The 19,518-nt window shown below is 48.2% G+C and overlaps 1 protein-coding gene across 3 annotated transcripts in view; it reads left to right on the top strand.

Moving 5' to 3' along the window:
* Positions 1-19,518, top strand: part of LOC119442887 (electroneutral sodium bicarbonate exchanger 1-like) — a 215,272-nt gene that overhangs the window by 48,849 nt on the left and 146,905 nt on the right. The window contains exon 1 of one of the 3 annotated variants that reach the window (XM_049662437.1): positions 18,997-19,166. The exons of the other annotated variants lie outside the window; for them this stretch is intronic. The gene's annotated coding sequence lies outside the window, so the exon portion shown is untranslated. Of the gene's footprint in view, positions 1-18,996; positions 19,167-19,518 lie in introns of those variants that run through there. 3 annotated transcript variants of the gene reach the window in all.

The raw sequence follows: 19,518 nt of genomic DNA, 5'->3' as shown, positions 1-19,518 counted from the left end.
TGCGTGCGTGCGTGCGTGCGTGCGTGCGTGCGTGCGTGCGTGCCTGTGACAGAACAGAAGCCATATTTAACACTTCTGCCCCGCACCTAGTCACAATCTCACAAATAAATTTCACCGTCGTAAGTTATACGAATAGTTATCGTATTTGCACTTGAGGCAAGTGATGCATTAAATTTTTCTTGAAAAGTGCAAAAAGATGTGTATCGTAGGTTGAACCAACTTGCGCACTTTTTTTTTTTCTTCCTGCTTAGCTGCTTGGTGGGACAGGCCACCGAAAGTTTCTTGGATCGCAGATTCGCTGCCAGCTACCACGGCGTTCGCACTGAAATACTCCAATACCAAAATGGAAGAGCAAGAGACTCGATATATCTCGTGTTCATTGGGTCATTCGTCGAGCTGGCGTTGCGTTTCACGGATGTATGGGCCGACGTCCGTCCGCGGCAGCATCACGACTTCAGTCTCAAGTCCGTGGTGTGTACAGATGAGGCGCGACAGGCCACTGAGGAGACGAACGCTCACCTTGTTCTAAGCGCTCCTCCTCTCCATCCACGAATAAATTCACCACCTGCTAAATAGGTGGCGCTTCATTACTGATCACCTGCAATTCCGCATTTGGGACATGTGCCCTTAGGAAGATAATGAACGGAATTTTGTTAATCAGCAGGACGTCACAGTTCGATTTCACATAAGAAACATTGCTTATGGCAGTTGCCATATAAAAAATAAATTGCCATGTCTCTCGAGCAATACGCTTATGAATAACATCCTCATTGAAACTACTGCTCTTAAACTAGTGCTTGAGTATTTGCTTTCCCGGGATACTTAGCATTGTTTAGCTCTTCTTAAGCTGTAAAACCGACATATATGCACGCATTGTTTTTGTATATCCTTGTGTTGGGTCTTCTGATATTTTGTACTCATTTGTCCGCGAAGTTTTATTTCACGGACTTGCCTGTGACTAAGTTTCTTTTTTAATGAATGTCTTTCTGCTTGTATGTCGACTTTTCTTATGTAATGTCGAACTTTATGTGATTATCTTAGTTTAACTCTTCGAAAATATTAGCTTGCTAACTCTTTTTAAAATATATTTCACCTAATCCACGCGGCTGTGCTGCCGCCAAGGTCTTTTAGGCGTCCAGGGCTCTGGTAAGCTGTCGAAAGATAGCTTTTACCGTTGGCTGAATTGTGCTATTTGCCACGGAGGACCTACAAGTCTGTGCAGTTCCAACGCCCATGTCGGTTCCTATATGTGAAGCGAAGCTCTCGTGAAGCGGGTAATTAAACGCTATAAAACTAAATGCGATGCGTGAAAATGTAGTCTAATGGTTAGATCATCGGGCTGTTGAGCCCGATGATCAGGTTCGATCATCGATGAGACAGGCTCGGTCGACCTCGCCCGTCGGACACGTAGCACTTAACTGCGTGTGTGGTGGACAGTTCAGCAAGACAGCAGCATTGTAGCATCCTCGGTAAGCGAAGTCCGCGAGTGTTCATAAAGGAATCTTCGCTTTAAAAAGACATCGCCTGGCATTATATGCGGCGCCAGTTGTTTGCCGCGCGCATTTCTCTATTATACACGTTTCGGTTCCACGCGTGGAGATCCGCATTCCCGCGCAGTCGCGTCTGTCGCTTCTGCATGTGCAACAGTGAAGCATTATAAGCACGACGTGGCTCGCACTTTCCGCATATGCGCCGCGTGCCGCGCGCAGGGTCGACCGCGAGTGCCGCGCTGTTTCTAAAATAAAAGCGGCGACGATCGCCTTTTGGCCCTGCGCTTGCGTCACGCGATGCAGCGCGCTAATCCGGCCTGGCCCTCCTGCATGAGGCGCCTCCGTAATTCGAGCTTGTCGTTTGTCATTTGAGTGTATACTGTGCGTGCACCGAGGTCTTGCCAAGACGGTGTATATGCGAAATCGGAAGGATATATGTTGCGTAGAGAGAGCGCGGAAAAGGGAATGTCATAAAACCGCGCGAAAGATTCACCTTGCTGATTCCGTACGCGTTCGCCTTTTTTCTGGCCCGCAGTCGTGGTCTGGTTAATAGATAGTTATAATGCGTCAGCTTATGTTTATCCTTTATTCTTTCAGATTCATCTATCGAATCTCGAATGACTTCGCTTGGATCCCACGTTCCCTTAGCTCTAAAGTATATGCGCGAATGCTTTTAGAGAGCTTAAATAAGGATCTGCCTTACCAAACTATAATTCGTCCCGATTTTGATGCCCCCTCCGGCTCTTTATTTCCGGCTCGCTGTATGCCTTTGCCTTTCGCCGCATTTGGCGTCCGAATATGTCGACGCTCCAGTTTTGCGTTGCACAATCGTCTCTTGTCACGAAGATTCAGCCTTAGTCTGTCAAGGACATAGGCTGGTCGCTGCAGGTGTATCAGGGATCCGTTCACAGCGTTCGAAACAAGCCTGCGCTGCTACACCGCCACCACCACGCACCATCGAAGCGCCCGTAAACTCGACGTCGGGCCGACAGTTATGGTCTAATTGCCTTACGAGTAATATCTCGGCCGCTTTCCTCAATGGGAGCTATTATTATTATTTTTTTTTTACTTTCTCGAAGTGTCGCCTACTATAGTACGCGCACGGCTGTTACAAAAGTTGTTGTTGAGGCTAGGCAGATATAGATAGGCTCAAAGTAGGCAAATAATGCTAACGGCGTTAAAAGAAGCGAAACCGTCGTCCACGTGGGCGATCACGCCTTTCCGCGCATGCCCTCGCGCCACCTTCCAGGCCCACGCCACCAAGGTCGCTTTCAAGCTCACTGCAGCAGCTGGCGGCACGCAGTTCTATATACGCGCTATATGGTTTCGCATTAAAGCGCGCGGCGCTGCCTGGCGCTCAGTAAGCGCGCGCGATTATACAACGCAGCGGGCGCACTGAAGGCGCGAGGCCGCCCTGTTCCGCGTGCAGTGCAATGCTGCGCGCGTCGGCAATCGCTAGGGCGGACGGTGCTACGGCGGGGCTTTTCCGCGGGACCGACGTCGCGGGGCGATCTCGTTCGGCGTGATTCAACTCTATGCGCCGTTTTGTATTCGGGCCGCGCTCTGTGCCCGCTATATGGAATCGAGCCTCATCGCCCCGCCGCCGCCTTCGAGTGGCGCCTGGCGCGCGCTGGAAAAAAAAAAAAAAAAAAAAAAAAAAAAAAAAAAAAAGCAACGATCGCGCGGCGTTTCGTCGGCGCCGAATAATGGTCGGGGTGCCGAACCACAGCGCAGCGGCGATTTGGCTCTATTTCTCGCGTTTGTCCGCGTATACTTCCATAAGGTGCCACGACGTGCGAAACTTATGTGGCCTTGTCGCCACCGCCGCCGCCGCTGCGAAGAAGGGGCGCTTGCAGTGCATCGATATATATAGTATAGCGATAGCGCGCGTGGCCGTGAAGCTCCGTGGACGTACACGGTATATGAGTATACCTTGTACATCAACCAGAGGGCACGACGACGTTTTCATCTGCATGGCCCCATGAGCTCATAGATAGTCGATCCCGGCCGTTAGGCAGGTGATGGAAATGAAACATCATTTCATCCGAAGGACCCACGCTTCGCCCTTCGTCTCGGTGCACGTTACGCACCGAGCTTTGCCGATCTCAAGCTTACAAATGTTCGCGCTTCTGGGCCGGAATACTGTAGGGATTCTTTCAGCTCCATTCTATTCCTTTCTTATCAACCGTCGTTTATACCGCTGATAACGAGGGCGGAGAACCTCTCGGACCACTGACGAAGCGCGAAAAGGAATTACATTGAAATAGAATCTCGATCGCAAACGTGTCCAGTCATATGCGTTGTTGTTAAAACGTTTATTAAAATAACCATAGAAGTTTCCGCCCCCAGAAAGTGGATCCATCAGGGCGGTGGAATGGATAAAGGAGGAGGTTAGTTCAGATATTATTGATCATTTTTGGGTCTTGTAGAAATTGAAGTAATGACTGGAATATTAGGAGCCGTCTCTCGAGGGGACTAGTGGTCAGGCACCATGCAGGCGTCGAAATCCTGAGGCCTCAGAGTAGGGGGGTGGCTATCGCTCTTCTCCGGTGCTCGGCTATCGCCTAGCAGCCCCAGAGCACATATTGCTGATCCATAAGCCCCTGGACAGGAGCGGCAAGTGGCTGATTGCCGTTGTCTGGAGGTGCATCCTGGCGCAGCGGGCTGATGTCACGCGCACTTCGACATTTCCACCTCTCGGACACCATTGCCTCGTGCACAAGCGATCGGGGGTGTCACAGTGAAGGGTCGTCCCGTGCCTCCCATTTTGTTTATACCACGCGCAAGGCTGTATATATACGTTGCGACGCTGTTGTCAATTCTCGCTACCTTTCGGGCTTGCAAGGTGCCTGCATAGAGCTTGACGGCCGCAGCACAGCTTAGCATGTTGGCCGTTTCATCTATAGCGTCGTGCGCTGCAGGGGACTCGACACCACACTTGGCGGGCGGAAATGAACATCTCGCGCTGCCGTAAACATTGCGTATATGCATAGGACCGTATTCGCGATTAATCACCTCTCGGAGATACCTATGCGTGACGTGGCGTCCGCCGAGTGACGTGCATCAATTTGCTGGCTGAGGCAATCAACGCAACGCGAAAGTGATATCCAGCTGGAAGGGAACGACCGTAAACACGGTCCCAACTATATAGCGCGTAGGGCCCGATAGCGTGACGCTCGGATATAGACGATTCGTTTCACTTATTCGCTTTGCCAGAACGGCTAATGTTGGATGGATAGACGAAAACAAACGAGAGTATACGTAGAGGATGTCCAGAAAGAGCTTATTCTAATTGGTCTACTCTAAATGGTCGCACTATGCATAAAAGGGATACAAGGGAATCTCTCTCTCTCTGTCTCTCTCTCTCTCTGTCTTTCTTATATCTAGCATTAGGAATGTCAAAGTGGAAGTGCGTGAAGTGTAGGAAGGCGGTGTGTTTATATATATATATATATATATATATATATATATATATATATATATAACGACGCCGGATTTCGTGGGACACGAAATCCGGCGTCAGTGTCGGCGTGGATGTCGGCGTCCGTGGCGGAGATTATCATCGCGAACCACCCCGACCGCGCAGACCCTCCGCGTGTTTCATCCACTTTCATTTCCGTTTTAATTTTTTTTTCATTTCTTTAATTCAATTAGTGAGTACAAGTAATTTCCCCTGTAGTTGTCCTTGGTGTCTATGTTTGTTGGCTTCTCGTATGATATGATTAATAAAAATGTCGCCCCTCGATTCCCTTTCTTCTCGCTCAGTGCAACTGACAGTTGCACTTCGCTGCTCGAAGAGGTATAGGACGTGTGTCGAGGTCGAGTGAGCTCCTGAAAAACACTTTTCAATTTGGTGAACGTGGTTTAAATCATGGATCCGACACCTCGGGGAGGTGCGATCGACGCTATGCTAGCGCATTTCTCTCGCATTTACCGCTAAATCGCCACTACTTGGGCGACGTTGGTGCCTCGAGGCGGCGCTGGCTAGTCCTTTTCACGTAGACCAAATATATACCAAAAGACGACGACAAGCTGGCACTGAAGAAATGTAACCAGAACAAAAAAAAAAAAAAAAAAAAAAAGGGGGGGGGGCAGTCAGATGACGCAAATGTGAAATAAACAGTTCTCAACAGAAACCACACAAAACACGTGGAACGTAGCCATCTTATACATAAATGTAGAAAAGACGCCATTCCTTAATGTGGAAGCCTAAGCCCGTAATCTGTTTATATAGCACGCCTTCCGTTGCATGCTTTTAGTTGTATTAATCTATAGCGTCGCCAGAAATTGCGGAGACTCGACGCTGTTGATCGTATTTATACAACTCAATGATAGACCGGCTTGTGGCAAACCGCGTATACAGCACGCCGCATCGATCGGCACTTATACTGTTTTTTTCATCTCATGCAGCGAACGTTTACCGGCTAAACATATTTCAGAAACAGCGCTTTCTTGATGTCGGCTGGGTAGCTCGAAAAATGAATGTGTTTCGTAAGAACGTTGGAAGTCGGGCGAGTGGGTTTTCATTAGCCATCGAGCCTGAACTCTAAAGCCGCAAAGAAACTGCGGACAAAACACGGGCAGCGTTTATCTGTTTCGATCTCCACTTGCTCGCAAAGAGGTACAGCGATCAGATCGCGGCACTGACGAGCAATCATGCTGCCTTGCTAAATAGACTCCGAGATCTGGCGGCGCGTGCGGGCACCGTGCACCGCACAATCTTGGAGGCTGTGGATTGATTCCTTTTGAAAATACCAGAGGAAAATATGGCACTGTATGCGTGTGCCGTGGGTATGGCGGCAAAGTCAACACGAAAATGGTGGGCAGTGGATTTCTTTTAACTTTATTATCGTGGGCTTCGAATGACCTTGAGGTTACTCGATCACACGAAGGTTTGTGATAAAGTTCGTTGGGCGGTACTTATTAGACTCATTTAGCCGTTTATTTTCGCCGCACGACTGTTCGTTGAAAAACTGCAAACCAAAAATGTATATTTAGTATTCTACTAACAAGAACATTTGTGGTGACTGTCACGGCCGAGCCGAGTCTTTAGCAACACAAGTACACTCGATGTGGAACGAAATATTTGTGGACGCAATACATCTGCCCTAAAGAAACGCTTAAACGAAGGACAACAAAAGAAGCCGAGATGTGCGTTCTTAATTGACGTGCGTTCTTAATTGATGAAGCTTCGCCTAATCGTGAAAAAAAAAAATCCCTCGCTACTTTATGCGTGATTACCGCGGCTGCTGAACGATTGGAGCATCGGAGTTCCCTCACGCAATCTTAAGTCTTATATGAAATACCGTGGCTTGCGCTGTCCGCCATGCTGCTGCTGGCAGTCGGCGTGGGGGCGTTGCGTGGACGCCGCCCGGCATGCGGCTTTGCGTAAACGGTTCTTCGCTCCCCCAGCCTGGCACCCGCGCCTCGTTTTCCAGCTATATATACTTAGGCGCTGCTGTTAAGTTTCCCGTGTCCTGCATCTTTCGGGCTACCTCGGAGAGCGCCAAGTCGCGCGCTGACGCTGCGGCTGCATTGGACTCATGCAGTATATGAGAGTGTTTAATAGCTTGCCATTAAATGGCGCTATTATAATATAGCGTCCAGTGGCAACATACGCAGCGTAATGAAATAGCGGGGCCGCACTGCCCAGGAAGGACGTGTTTTGCAAAGTCAGCTTTGGGCGTCGCGCGGGTCTCCCCTATTTTGGGAATTAAGCGCGGTACTGCTATAGCGCGGACAAAGAGCTAGCGCTTCGCGTCATAAACATATGGCGGCGGCCTTCGAGGCGACTCGCACCGACCGAGCCATCGTTAGCTGGACAGTTGTCCACCCTCAAATCCGAAGTAAATATATACGGGAACTTCATTTCGCTTTGTGTCGTCTCGCTTTAGCAAAGTTCTCTATTCCCGGCGCTTCTAAGCCTTAACAGAAGGGTACGCGTTACCATAACAACGAGCGAACGGGGTTCCTGGGTTTAGATCTTTCCGCTGATTTTCAGCGGCCCTTACAACGCGCACGCGAGTCAACGCATGCGCAGACGGTACAATGAGGGGCGCGCCAGCGCGTCACTCCGTGCGAGCATGCGTGACCTAGATAGCGATTACTACGCCTCGGTGCGCTATACGTTACTTCGCCGTACCACGCGCTTTTGTCTCGGATACACTCATTATTTCTTAATATTCCTTCGGTGTTGTATAATACGAATCTGTATGTATTGAGGAGCACGCGCATTCTGACAGTGGTTGAACGGGTATCAGGAAAATGAACGCGGTGAATCGAGTGTGACCGCTGGTACGCTGCCCATTCGAAGGTCGGATCCTCAAAGCCGCGGACTCGCTTGAGACGCTCGCCCCTTTCCCCGGTTTGATGCTTTATGAGCGGCTAGTTGCGCTGGTGCGAAAAAAAAAATGAAGAACAAGAAGAAAGAGAGAAAGAAATACTGACCTTCCCCTATTACGAGAAGACCTGCCAGCGCCGCTTGAAACAAGGTATATATATATAAAGATGGACTGGAGCGTGTTATACGATGGAGCTATTGCTCTGTGATGTGGCCTTGATGCCGCCGGAGGCAGTTTTAATGCCTTCGACGGCGCATTAACCGACTGCCATATATTCATCGGCCTTCAGTAGGAGAGCCGGATATGTGGCATCGTTTGAATAGCCTGGAACGACGTTGCCTGCTGTTCATTTTACTTAAAGCAAAAAAAAAAAAAAGAAAAAAGAACGAAATGCTTTCTAAAGGCGGACGTGAAGGTTTCCAATTCAGTATTTCTATAAGAAAGCGCATTGCTTCCTCACAAGTGTAGCATCAGTGTATCAAAGAGAACAACGCCGCAAACGTCAGTGAATAGAATATTTGCTCAAGGCTGTATACATTTCGGTTGTGAAGAACGCTACGTTGAATTATATAGGATGATGGTGTTTCTGCACTTGTACACTCGCGAGCAAAAGTTTAAAGGTCAATGGGGCCACGATTCTTTTTTTTTTTTTCTAGCAGCCCGGGCATTTGTGCCAGCTGAAATCAAGTCGTACAGCTTAAGTGTGCCTGTTCGACCAGCGTAATGTATTGGAGCAATTGCACGTTGCTGAGCTGTGCTAGAACAAATGTTATTTGCTGATGGCGCCGTATAGTCTCAGCAAACTCTCACACTCGCCGTGTATACGTCGAAGCGCTTATCATTTGCTCGCGCCAATTTATTCAACGACGAGTGCGCGATGCGAATTCACAGCGCTTCATTTGCGTCCTTGGCAGAGCGATAGAAAGATCGGGTCATCTTTGCATTACAAGGAACGTCGCCGCGCGCGTCTCATCTTTCCGGTATGCTGGAGCCGTGCGAGGGGACATACAGCATTCAACGCCGCACTTTGACCGTGCGTCCCTTTTCTTCTTCTTGCATGCTCCTTCCTTTCGCATTCCTTCTGTAAGACGTTACAGACGACTTTGGCATGATATCTAATTCCGCGATCCTTGTTCTTTCGGCTCGCGTTACCGTGGATATTACATGTTCTTTCTTTTTGCGATTCGCGATGTCTTTCTTCCTTCTTTACTTATTTTTCTTTCTTTCTTAATTGGTTTGAACAGCGTGTGTGTCGTGTAATTCGCGCTCTGTCTATATAAGCCAAGCACGCCTGGCTCATAGATGTCTCGTTGCTCCCGGAACTGGTTCTCAGGAACCCATTATACCGGTACGCCTCCGTAAATATACGTCCGATTACAAGCGAGGCCTTTGACGAATCTCTGGCCTTTTGCCGTATCTCCCTTCTGCCGTCTTCGTCCGATGAGACAAACTGAGAGAGGGGGAGGGAAGCGGCGAAGTTTACTCGCAAGGTAATCAAGGCTGTGCGTTCTTCGAGCCGATTGGTTCAGGCCGACCGCGTTTTCTATTATCGTCTTTGCGTGCGTCATGTTTGTTCGGGGGGAAAGAGAGGATGGAGGAGGGAAGTAAGTTTCTTCTTTGCTCGCTTTTTGTGTGTCTCGCAATTTCAGTTCTCGGTTCGCGAGACGTTATTGGATTCGAAGGAGGGCCTAATTCCGAAGCTCTATTTGTTTTCCCGGCGATGGGGGAACGAAACGAGAGAAAGCAGTGGATGAAATTTCTCACCGCGCCCACATTTCTATCGGACTGCGCTTCCGTCCGCTGTGCGATAGAATGCCGTCTTGCTTCTTCTTCTGCGTTTTCTTGAAAAAGAAAAGAAGAAAAAGTTGCTTCCGTTTCGAGCTCTTCTTTCCAGAATTGCGGCGTAGGTGCGCCGTTATCCAATAACTCCGTGCATATATTGCGGCCATGCATGATGGATTTGGTCGTTGGTATCCAATATTTTCCTGTTTTATTTTTTTTCCCTTTCTCCTGTGCGCAATATTGCAGCACAGCGAGCGCACATGGCTGACAGGCAGCCTTTGTGATTCGAGCTCTTTATCAAATGCAATGTTTATTTGCTTGCCCTGTTGTTGTTGTTCTTCGTTGGCATTACATCGGGGACGCGTGGCTAGCGATCCTACGTTCTTGTCTTGTCAAAATGAAGTTCATCCACCAATAGAAAGCGCTATAACATGCACCGGTACTGCCGACACGACGTCTCGGTACGACGCTAAAGAAGACGCGTCCTTCGCCCCGTCTATTCGCACTGCACGTATGAATTTCTTGAGCGACGCAACACCGAGCGTCCCAAAGCAATAATTTTTCACATTTCGTTCGAGCAGTTGTCGCGCTGGTGCGGTGCATAAACGAGAGAAGCAAGGAGGCTAAGCTTAAACCTCAGCTGTACTGCATGTCTTCGTGCTTCTCGCGTATCTTCGACGTTCTGATTACGTATACCTGCACGCATGAGTAGAGCTTTACCCCTTGCAAAGCGCTTCTACCGAAATTCAGTGGCTTCTGAGCCGGTAAAAGACGTAAAAGGTCAATATATATCGCTGCTGCTGTCGATAACTTGAAGTCGTTCGTCGTTTCTGAAAAGCGCTCGTCTTGGATATTCAGAAGCCGAATCTTCATTCTCGCATGGCAGTATCAAGAAGAGATGCTGATGCATTTAACGGCGACGAAGGCTTCCATATAATGCAGCGACAGGCTTAGCGGTGATAAGGGGTGTCTACGGATATATATATATATATATATATATATATATATATATATATATATATATATATATATATATATATATATATACACACGAAGGATGCCAAACCGATAACAAGTATATACCTTTCGGGCGCCTAGTATGCAAGGTCGCCGCGTACCTTGACGCGACGGAAGTTTTCTCTCGGTCATTGAATGAATATTAATTCCGGCATTACAAGTTGTCCTCACGTACGGGCGATAACATCATGGCAATTGCAGCCGTGCACGTAACGTGCACTACGAATGCCTCGTCGGGCCAGCTATATACATATATGCGCATGGCGCTGAGTAATTTCGATAGCGAACCTTGATCGGGCTCTATATATCTTGCTACGTACCGGCGACGCGCCGTTGCGACATGCGTGTTACACGAAGGCACACGCGTGTTGCGAAAGCACTTCACGCCGAACTGTTTACAAGCTCGACGGCCTTCCGCGTGGAGAGGAAAGAGAGCATTCCGTGAATGCTCTCTGCGCATGCGCTGCAGTTGCTTCGTAATCTTCTGCGCGTTAAAGAGAGACTCGTCCTCTTCTTATTCGGTATACGTAAAGTCCCTATATAAGAAAAGTACCGCCATCCTTTGATCAACGCCGCTTCGCTCTCTCCTGTATCTCCGATTGGACGATGATAGTGCGCGCTTTGACTTATATATATATATATATATATATATATATATATATATATATATATATATATATATATATTCCGCCTCAGAGCCATCTTGAAAGTACCTCTGCGCAGCCGCAGTCTCCGGCGGCGGCGGCGGCTGCGCCCGGCCTGAAAGTTTCAACGTGGACTTTCTAGAGCCACCACCGTCCACTTGCTTTCGCAAGCAAAAAAATAAAGAAAAATTCAAGCACTTTAGGAGAGGAGACGACGGAGGAAAGAGTAGATGGCGATACTTTTGCTATATAGGGACTTTAGGTATACATGTAGACATATGTCTGGCGCTGAAGCAGAAAAAAGAACTTGAAAGATTGACCCTGGCTATGTCAGTTCGCTGTGTAGCTCTCTACGCAGGAGTTTAAAACTTGCAAACCCACGTTCACTAAGCACCGCAGACATTCAAAAACCCAAGATTTCTCTTTTCCGTTATTGCTTTTGCAGTATAAAATTATCCAGTTTTGCTGGAAACGTTGCTGAGATTAGAAAATGTCGAGGCTAAGGTAAGGGAATGGCTGTGGCGTGTGTGTGGTATCGTTCGCGAATTCACCAGGAAAGAGTTAGTGCCTTGTTAGTTCTCTAACTGAGTGAGTGAGTGAGTGAGTGAGTGAGTGAGTGAGTGAGTGAGTGAGTGAGTGAGTGAGTGAGTGAGTGAGTGAGTGAGTGAGTGAGTGAGTGAGGTATGGTAATGAGAATATCAAAGTTGAGCTCCACGATGGGGGAGAGGGGGGGGTACGATAGTATGATGGCGCCCATAAAAACAATACAAATAATCTAAAGAGATTGGGGAACCAGTGGCTGTAGGATGTGATAGTGCGTGCGTTAAACCGAACTGCAGTGACATATACCTACGAAATAAAGGTCCCGAGCTGAGGCCGTCAGTGAATCCTAGAGCTGGAAGGTGGCCTGATTAACGACCGCGCAGCATGACGTGCCTACGCCCGCGATTGCGCGCGCTGCTACTGGCAGTCGTCGCTGCGATCAGAGCGGTCAGAAAGAAAAACAAAAACAAAACACGAAACAAAGAAAATGCGCAAAGAAGCAAGTGTATGCGTGGCCTATTACACCAGTTCTAGAAGGACCGCCCGGGGCCCGATATAGGCAGAAGCCAATATGAACGAGCGCGCACCGAAGGTCTGGCTGGGTGACCTCGATTGTTGCAACCGTGCATTTTCCTTTAGTGTATACCTTTTCCATTTTTTCCCTCGCTCTTTTGATCACGTTCTTTCTTTCTTTCTTTCTTTCTTTCTTTCTTTCTTTCTTTCTTTCTTTCTTTCTTTCTTTCTTTCTTTCTTTCTTTCTTTCTTTCTTTCTTTGTGTGCTGGCGGGTACACAGCTGCCCTTGCTAACCTGCATCGCTGAGATATATTTCCTGGTGACTGACTATAAAAATTGATGAGCACTTCCGGAACGCTGGAAGCACTTTTTTTCTTTCTTTCGCATCTGTAGCCTGGTTTGCAGCACCTTACATTCGGGCCTTGCCAAGTGTAGCTGCTAACGAGAGCACATTTGTGCCCTGTTGCGAGCCTTGCGCATAGTCTTCTACCTCAGTTCTGCTGCCTCGAGCAATGAGCCCCCACCCTTCTTCCTGTCATTTCTTTCTCTACGTCCCTCCATCGAACATAGGTCATTAGCTCTCAGAAGATGGTATCCGCCGATCTAGGCAGCGCGACAGGATGACAACATGGAAGGAGGGAACAAGCAGGACGAGTGGCCTCGAACGTTCCCTCCTTTTCTGTGCTGTCGCGGCCGTCCTAAATCAGCCACGAATCCACAATTCGCCAAACTATCCGTTCTTTCATATAAGGGATCACTGTGCACAACTAAATACAACAGTCAGTAATCGCACGCTATAGAGGTGCTGTAGTGAGTAAGGACTTAATTGAGAAACAAGGTGTTAGGGTGGGTGGCCTTCTGGTTAGGCGGCCACGAGCCCCTGGCCCCGCGGGCGGCTTCTTCAGCGCTCTTGATGACCTTGGCCTGCAGGTCAGGGTGGGAGCTGAGCGACACGGCCTCTCACTGCTCTGTATTATTTATTTCGGGATTCGCTTGATCTTCCGCTGGGCACGACCGCATAATGTGGAACAGATCCGCCTTTTGCTTTCAACAGTTACATGTATTATAGGGTATTACTGGTCCGGGTGGTAGTAGTGGTATGCTACGGGATTGGGGTAGGTATTTGTCTGGAGTCGCCTCCAAGCTTCTTCTTGTCAATTGTTGAACGATTTGTGTGCTGGCGGGTACACAGTTGCCCTTGCTAACCTGCAACGCTGAGTTATTTCCTGGTGACTTACTATAAGAATTGATGAGCACTTCCGGAACCCTGGAGGCACTTTCGAGAGAGACCGAGGAAGCGCTCGCGCGCGCGCTCGTGTGTATTATACGTCCGACTTTCGTGTGCTCTGCTTCCGGTCTCTGACTTCTTGCGGTGAATTGCACGCGTAATACGAATCACATAATAATAATAATAATAATAATAATAATAATAATAATAATAATAATAATAATAATAATAATAATAATAATAATAAACACAATTTGTGGCCACCGAATAGAATTACATTACATAGTGATTTACATTACTAGGTTTGACTATAGAGAGGCTTCAATCTTGGTCATAAGATCGAAGGGACACCGAATATAATACGCGAAGCACGTGTGACGTTCAACAAACCGAAAAAAAAAAAACAGAAAGGAATTTTTGCGGTATTTTAAAGTATACTTTTTCTTTATTAATATCATTATATATACTAAGAGAAAAGGAACGGCCTCGCTTGTTCATTTTTAATAATAGTAAAGAAGAGACAAATCAACAGCCCGATGGTGAAGGTGATGACGGTGGTGAAAGATGGAGGCAAGAGCGATTGGGAAGCTGCAATGCGCGCTAGTATCAACGAAGTTTGGCTCTTTCCCACGAGAAATTGGCCCGGCGCGTGCGACCGTTGCGGGAGTCACCACGTCGAAGGTCGTATACTGGTGGGTCTTCCGACGCTTGATGTATGCGGGTCCTATCAATAGCACCTGACGGCGTGAGATCTTATATAGGTACTTCCGCATTCTGAAGGTGAAGGATATAATTGTACAACGGACACCTTTCCGGAAGGAGATGTGTTACATCATCAAAAAGACTTGTTGCTGAGCTATATATGCTGCTGGAGGTGTGAAACACACACACACACACACACACACACACACACACACACACACACACACACACACACACACACACACACACACACACACACACACACACACACACACACACACACACACACACACACACACACACACACACCACACACACACACACACACACACACACACACACACACACACACACACACACACACACACACACACACACACACACACACACACACACACACACACCACACACACACACACACACACACACACACACACACACACACACACACACACACACACACACACACACACACACACACACACACACACACACACACACACACACACACACACACACACACACACACACACACACACACACACACACACACACACACACACACACACACCACACACACACACACACACACACACACACACACACACACACACACACACACACACACACACACACACACACACACACACACACACACACACACACACACACACACACACACACACACACACACACACACACACACACACACACACACACCGCAGAGTAGCGCGAAGTCAAACAAGCTAGAAGTATCAAGTTCGACGTGTTATGGTCGAGCTAGGTGGAAAACGGGAGTTAGGTGGAAAAATGAGAAATAAAAACGAGTGAAAGAGAATTGCAAGCTGTTTGTGACGCTTTTTCTCAATTGCTGTGTCTTCAGCTGAAAACCCAGCACTACAAAAACAACACACGATCACAAGTTACCCAGTACACAACTTTTAATCTCATAAATTCAGAGTGCTAGATTGAGAAATGCTATAGCTGTAACTTCATTGAACATTCCAATCTGGAAAGGCCAGTATTTTTTTCCAAGAAGCTTTCCTTTCGAACGGTCCAGTCTTCCTAGGTTGATTATAGCTTCAGTATTTCTTTGTTTAATCGTTGTCCATGGCCAATGTCACTCTCCTTCGCTCTGCGATGCTGAACTTCAGTTTAAACGTTGGATCGAGATAACAGGATATCACTGGTCGGTGCTCCTATCCGCTTCTCGGGGGCGCGTTTATCTCAGCGTGTAAATGCCGACCAGCGGGGGCGATAACGCGGCTTTGTTTGCCATCGCGTTGATCGTCGCTAATCCTCTTAACCGTTAACGCGTTTGCATTCGCCATCACATCCCTCGCCTTTTTCTTGCTCGTCTGTCGCGCCTTCTTTAATTGTTTTCTTTTCTTTTTAGCTTTATCGAAGCTTCGCGTCCTCACTCTAATCGTGTGGCTGTCGACGTTCCCAGAGACTGCCGCGCTCTGGCGCCGCTCCAGCTTAGTCGGCGGCGAAGCTCAACCGAAGCGTTGTCGTGAATGACACTTCACTGCGCGCCTTCGACGCGTCGCAGGTAAGCGTGACGGCTGCCGTGTAGGAAGAGAGCTTTTTGTAGCGATGCCAGTGACGTCGTCCGCTTGGTTGGTGCGAGGGATTCAGATTAGCACAGACTCCCTTTAATGCGTTGCATTAGGAGTGTCAAAGTGAAAAAAAAGTATGTTAGTGAGTTGTGGGAAGCCAGTCATGGTGGTAGAGGTAAAGGAGGATGGGGGAGCTTAAAGAGCGTGTATATGATTGTGTATGTATGTATGTATGTATGTATGTATGTATGTATGTATGTAGTGTATGTATGTATGTATGTATGTATGTGTGTGTGTGTGTGTGTGTGTGTGTGTGTGTGTGTGTGGTGGGTTGTGTGTGTGTGTGTGTGTATGTATGTATGTATGTGTGTGTTGTATGTATGTATGTATGTATGTATGTATGTACGTACGTACGTACGTATGTATGTACGTACGTACGTACGTATGTATGTATGTATGTACGTACGTACGTACGTACGTATGTATGTATCATCATCAGCCTATATTTATGTCCACTGCAGGACGAAGGCCTCTTCCTGCGATCTCCAATTACCCCTGTCTTGCGCTAGCTGATTCCGACTTACGCCTGCAAATTTACTAACTTCATTACCCCCCCCCCCCCCCCTATAGTTTTATGCCGTCCTCGACTGCGCTTCCCTTCTCTTGGTATCCATTCTGTAACGCTAATGGTCCACCGGTTATACATCCTACGCATTACATGACCTGCCCAGCTCCATTTTTTCCTCTTAATGTCAGCTAGAATATCGACTTTTCCCGTTTGCTCTCTGATCCACACCGCTCTCTTCCTGTCTCTTAACGTTCGGCCGAACATTTTTCGTTCCATCGCTCTTTGTGCGGTCCTTAACTTGTTCTTGAGCTTCTTTGTTAACCTGCAAGTTTCTGCCCCATATGTTAGTACCGGTAGAGTGCAATGATTGTACACTTTTCTTTTCAACGACAGTGGTGAGCTCCCAGTCAGGATTTGGCGATGCTTGCCGTATCCACTCCAAGCCAATTTTTTCTTCTGTAAATTTCCTTCTCATGACCAGGGTCCCTGAGCAATTGACCTAGGTAAACGTACTCATTTACAGACTCTAGAGGCTGACTGGCGATCCTGAATTCTTGTTCTCTTGCCAGGCTATTGAACATTACCTTTGTCTTCTTCATAATAATCTTCAACCCCACTGTTACACTTTCTCGGTTAAGGTCCTCAATCATTTGTTGTAATTCGTCCCCACTGTTGCTGAATAGGACAATGTCATCTGCAAACCGAATGTTGCTGATATATTCGCCGTTGATCCCCACTCCTAAGCCTTCCCAGTCTAAGAGCTTGAATACTTCTAAGGATGCAGTGGATATCATTGGAGAGATTGTGTCTCCTTGCCTGACCAATTTTTTGATAGGTAACTTTCTAGTTTTCTTGTGTAGAACTAAGGTAGCTGTGCAGTCTTGGTAGATATTTGCCAAGATATTCACGTATGCCCCTGTACTCCTTGATTGCACAATGCCTCTATGACGGCTGGTTTATACTCACGCACGCACGCACGCACGCACGCACGCACGCGCACACACACACGCTCACACACACGCTCACGCACACACTCACACACGCACGCACACGCACGCACACACACGCACACAAACACACACGCACACACGCACGCACACACACACACACACACACACACACACACACACACGCGCGCGCGCGCGCACACACGCACGCACGCACGCACGCACACACACACACACACACACAGCGCGCGCGCACGCGGATCCGGGACCTCAAAGAAGTGCGACGCACTGCTAACGCATTTCTCTCGCATTTACCGCTAAATCGCCACTGTTCTTTTTAAAGGTTTAGACGGACGCTAAGAGGAATGATAAGCTAGATTGGCATATTACGTTTATCAAAGTACAGAATAGGATATCATTGCCGCGAGAGGAAGCATAAACCACAAGCACATACGTGACGGTCGCATATTTTTTTCGGCTTCATTTGTGTGCTACTGAACTGTTCACGAATAAATTAAATTGCGTTCGTAAGTAAGCAAATGCTCAGTCCGTCAACTTTCGTCGACTTTCAGCAGCATTCACTCGAAAAAAAAAATAGAAAGAAAGAAAAGGAAATGGCTGCGATGCTCAAAAGTACGGTGAAATTGGCAACGCCAAGTTTCCGTCATCGGTGCAGCTGTTTTGACGTGAATAATAATTTTTTTTTAATCTGTGTTTTCGCGCGCCAAGGAAACGCAAGTAGCATGTTGTGAAAGAAACCCGCCGTGGTGGTGTAGTGGCTATGACATTGCGCTGCTAAGCCCGAAGGTGCGGGATCGAATCCCGGCCGTGGCGGCCGCATTTCGACGGGGGCGAAATGCAAAAACGCCTTTGTCTGGCGAATTCTCAAGGAACGACATCCTCGTGACGCCTGCTTTGCTGTTAAAAAAAAATCAGTTGGGAGTAGGTTCCAGGAAGCAACGATAAGGGATTGCCTATAAGTAGCGCTATTGCAGATAGAACGCGTGTGTATGATGCAATCGTCGCTTTCACACTACGCGTAACCGCGTCGTGGTGCAATATGGAAAGGCGGCTGCAATGCGCCTTGCTGCCCATTTTACAACGCGATAACACGAATACAAGCGTTGGAAATTTAGTGGGAGAGAGCGGAGCCAGGAGATATCTATCTATTTCTCTATGGCGAGGGGCCCATTGTCGGTGTGTTGTGTTTGCTAAGCTCAGCCTGTGTCTGCGCGCACGGAACTGAAACACGCCGGGAGTGCTTCATCAGCACTTGTAGAAAGAAATCGCCCCCTCTCTACGCAACCACGCTGCTCGACTGTCCGGCGATGCCACGTTTTATTCCCTTTATCAGGCGGAGAGGGAGGGAGGGGTTCTGGCAGGAGGTTGCACGATTTGGTTACTCAAGCGCGCCTCGCACACGAGCCAGCCAGCTTATCTCCGCGCCTTTCATTACGAGCCAAGCACCTTTCGCTCGGCGAAGATAAACGCGCCGCGTCACGTCACTGCTTCCGTCGTGTAAACGTTAACTGGGAGAGCCCTCCGAAGAACGAGCGGGGCCGCGCCTCAATGACCCCCCTCCTCCTACTCTTTTTTGACTTGGCGTGCAACCCGCTGCCGTTGTCGACGTCTCCGTCGCCGGCCAGTTCGCGTCGCGCCACACGGCAGCTGTCACGCCGTTGGATCCCTCCCGGGGCCGGAGAGCGAAGGAAGGAGCGTGGCCGAACGTTCTGCGTCTCGCCAAGAACGCGCGTCGAGTGAAAAGCCAGCCCTGCTTCGGCCGCAGTAGTGGTTTTTTTTTTTTCCGGCGCCGCTGTTCGCTCGCCAGTTAGTGAGTATATATGCGCCGCCCTTCTACATTTTTTTTTTTTCTCGGACGCTTTCTCGAGCATGCATTGTAGGAGCTACTCTGATGAGGACTGTAATCCTGTCCTGTCCTATGGTTCTGTCATATTTGTCTATTCGACCTTGTTGAATTTTGCGCGGTACGTTACTTGCTCAGCATCGCAGGAGCTTACGGGGAAGTGGTGCTTCTACTCCCAGTTCGCGCACTTCAGCGAGCCTTTGTAAATCGGCCCGAATATCGAGCGGCAGATGGGGCGAGTTTATATTTGGAGATTAAAGTTGGAGGATAAGAAAGGAAACTCGAAAGAAAGCTAAAGCCAGTGTAAAGAGAGATGAAA

Source organism: Dermacentor silvarum, chromosome 2 (genome assembly GCF_013339745.2).
Source record: "Dermacentor silvarum isolate Dsil-2018 chromosome 2, BIME_Dsil_1.4, whole genome shotgun sequence".
NCBI lineage: Eukaryota > Metazoa > Arthropoda > Arachnida > Ixodida > Ixodidae > Dermacentor > Dermacentor silvarum.
The sequence above is the reverse complement of the archived record's forward strand: the minus strand, read 5'-3'. Positions and strand labels throughout refer to the sequence as shown.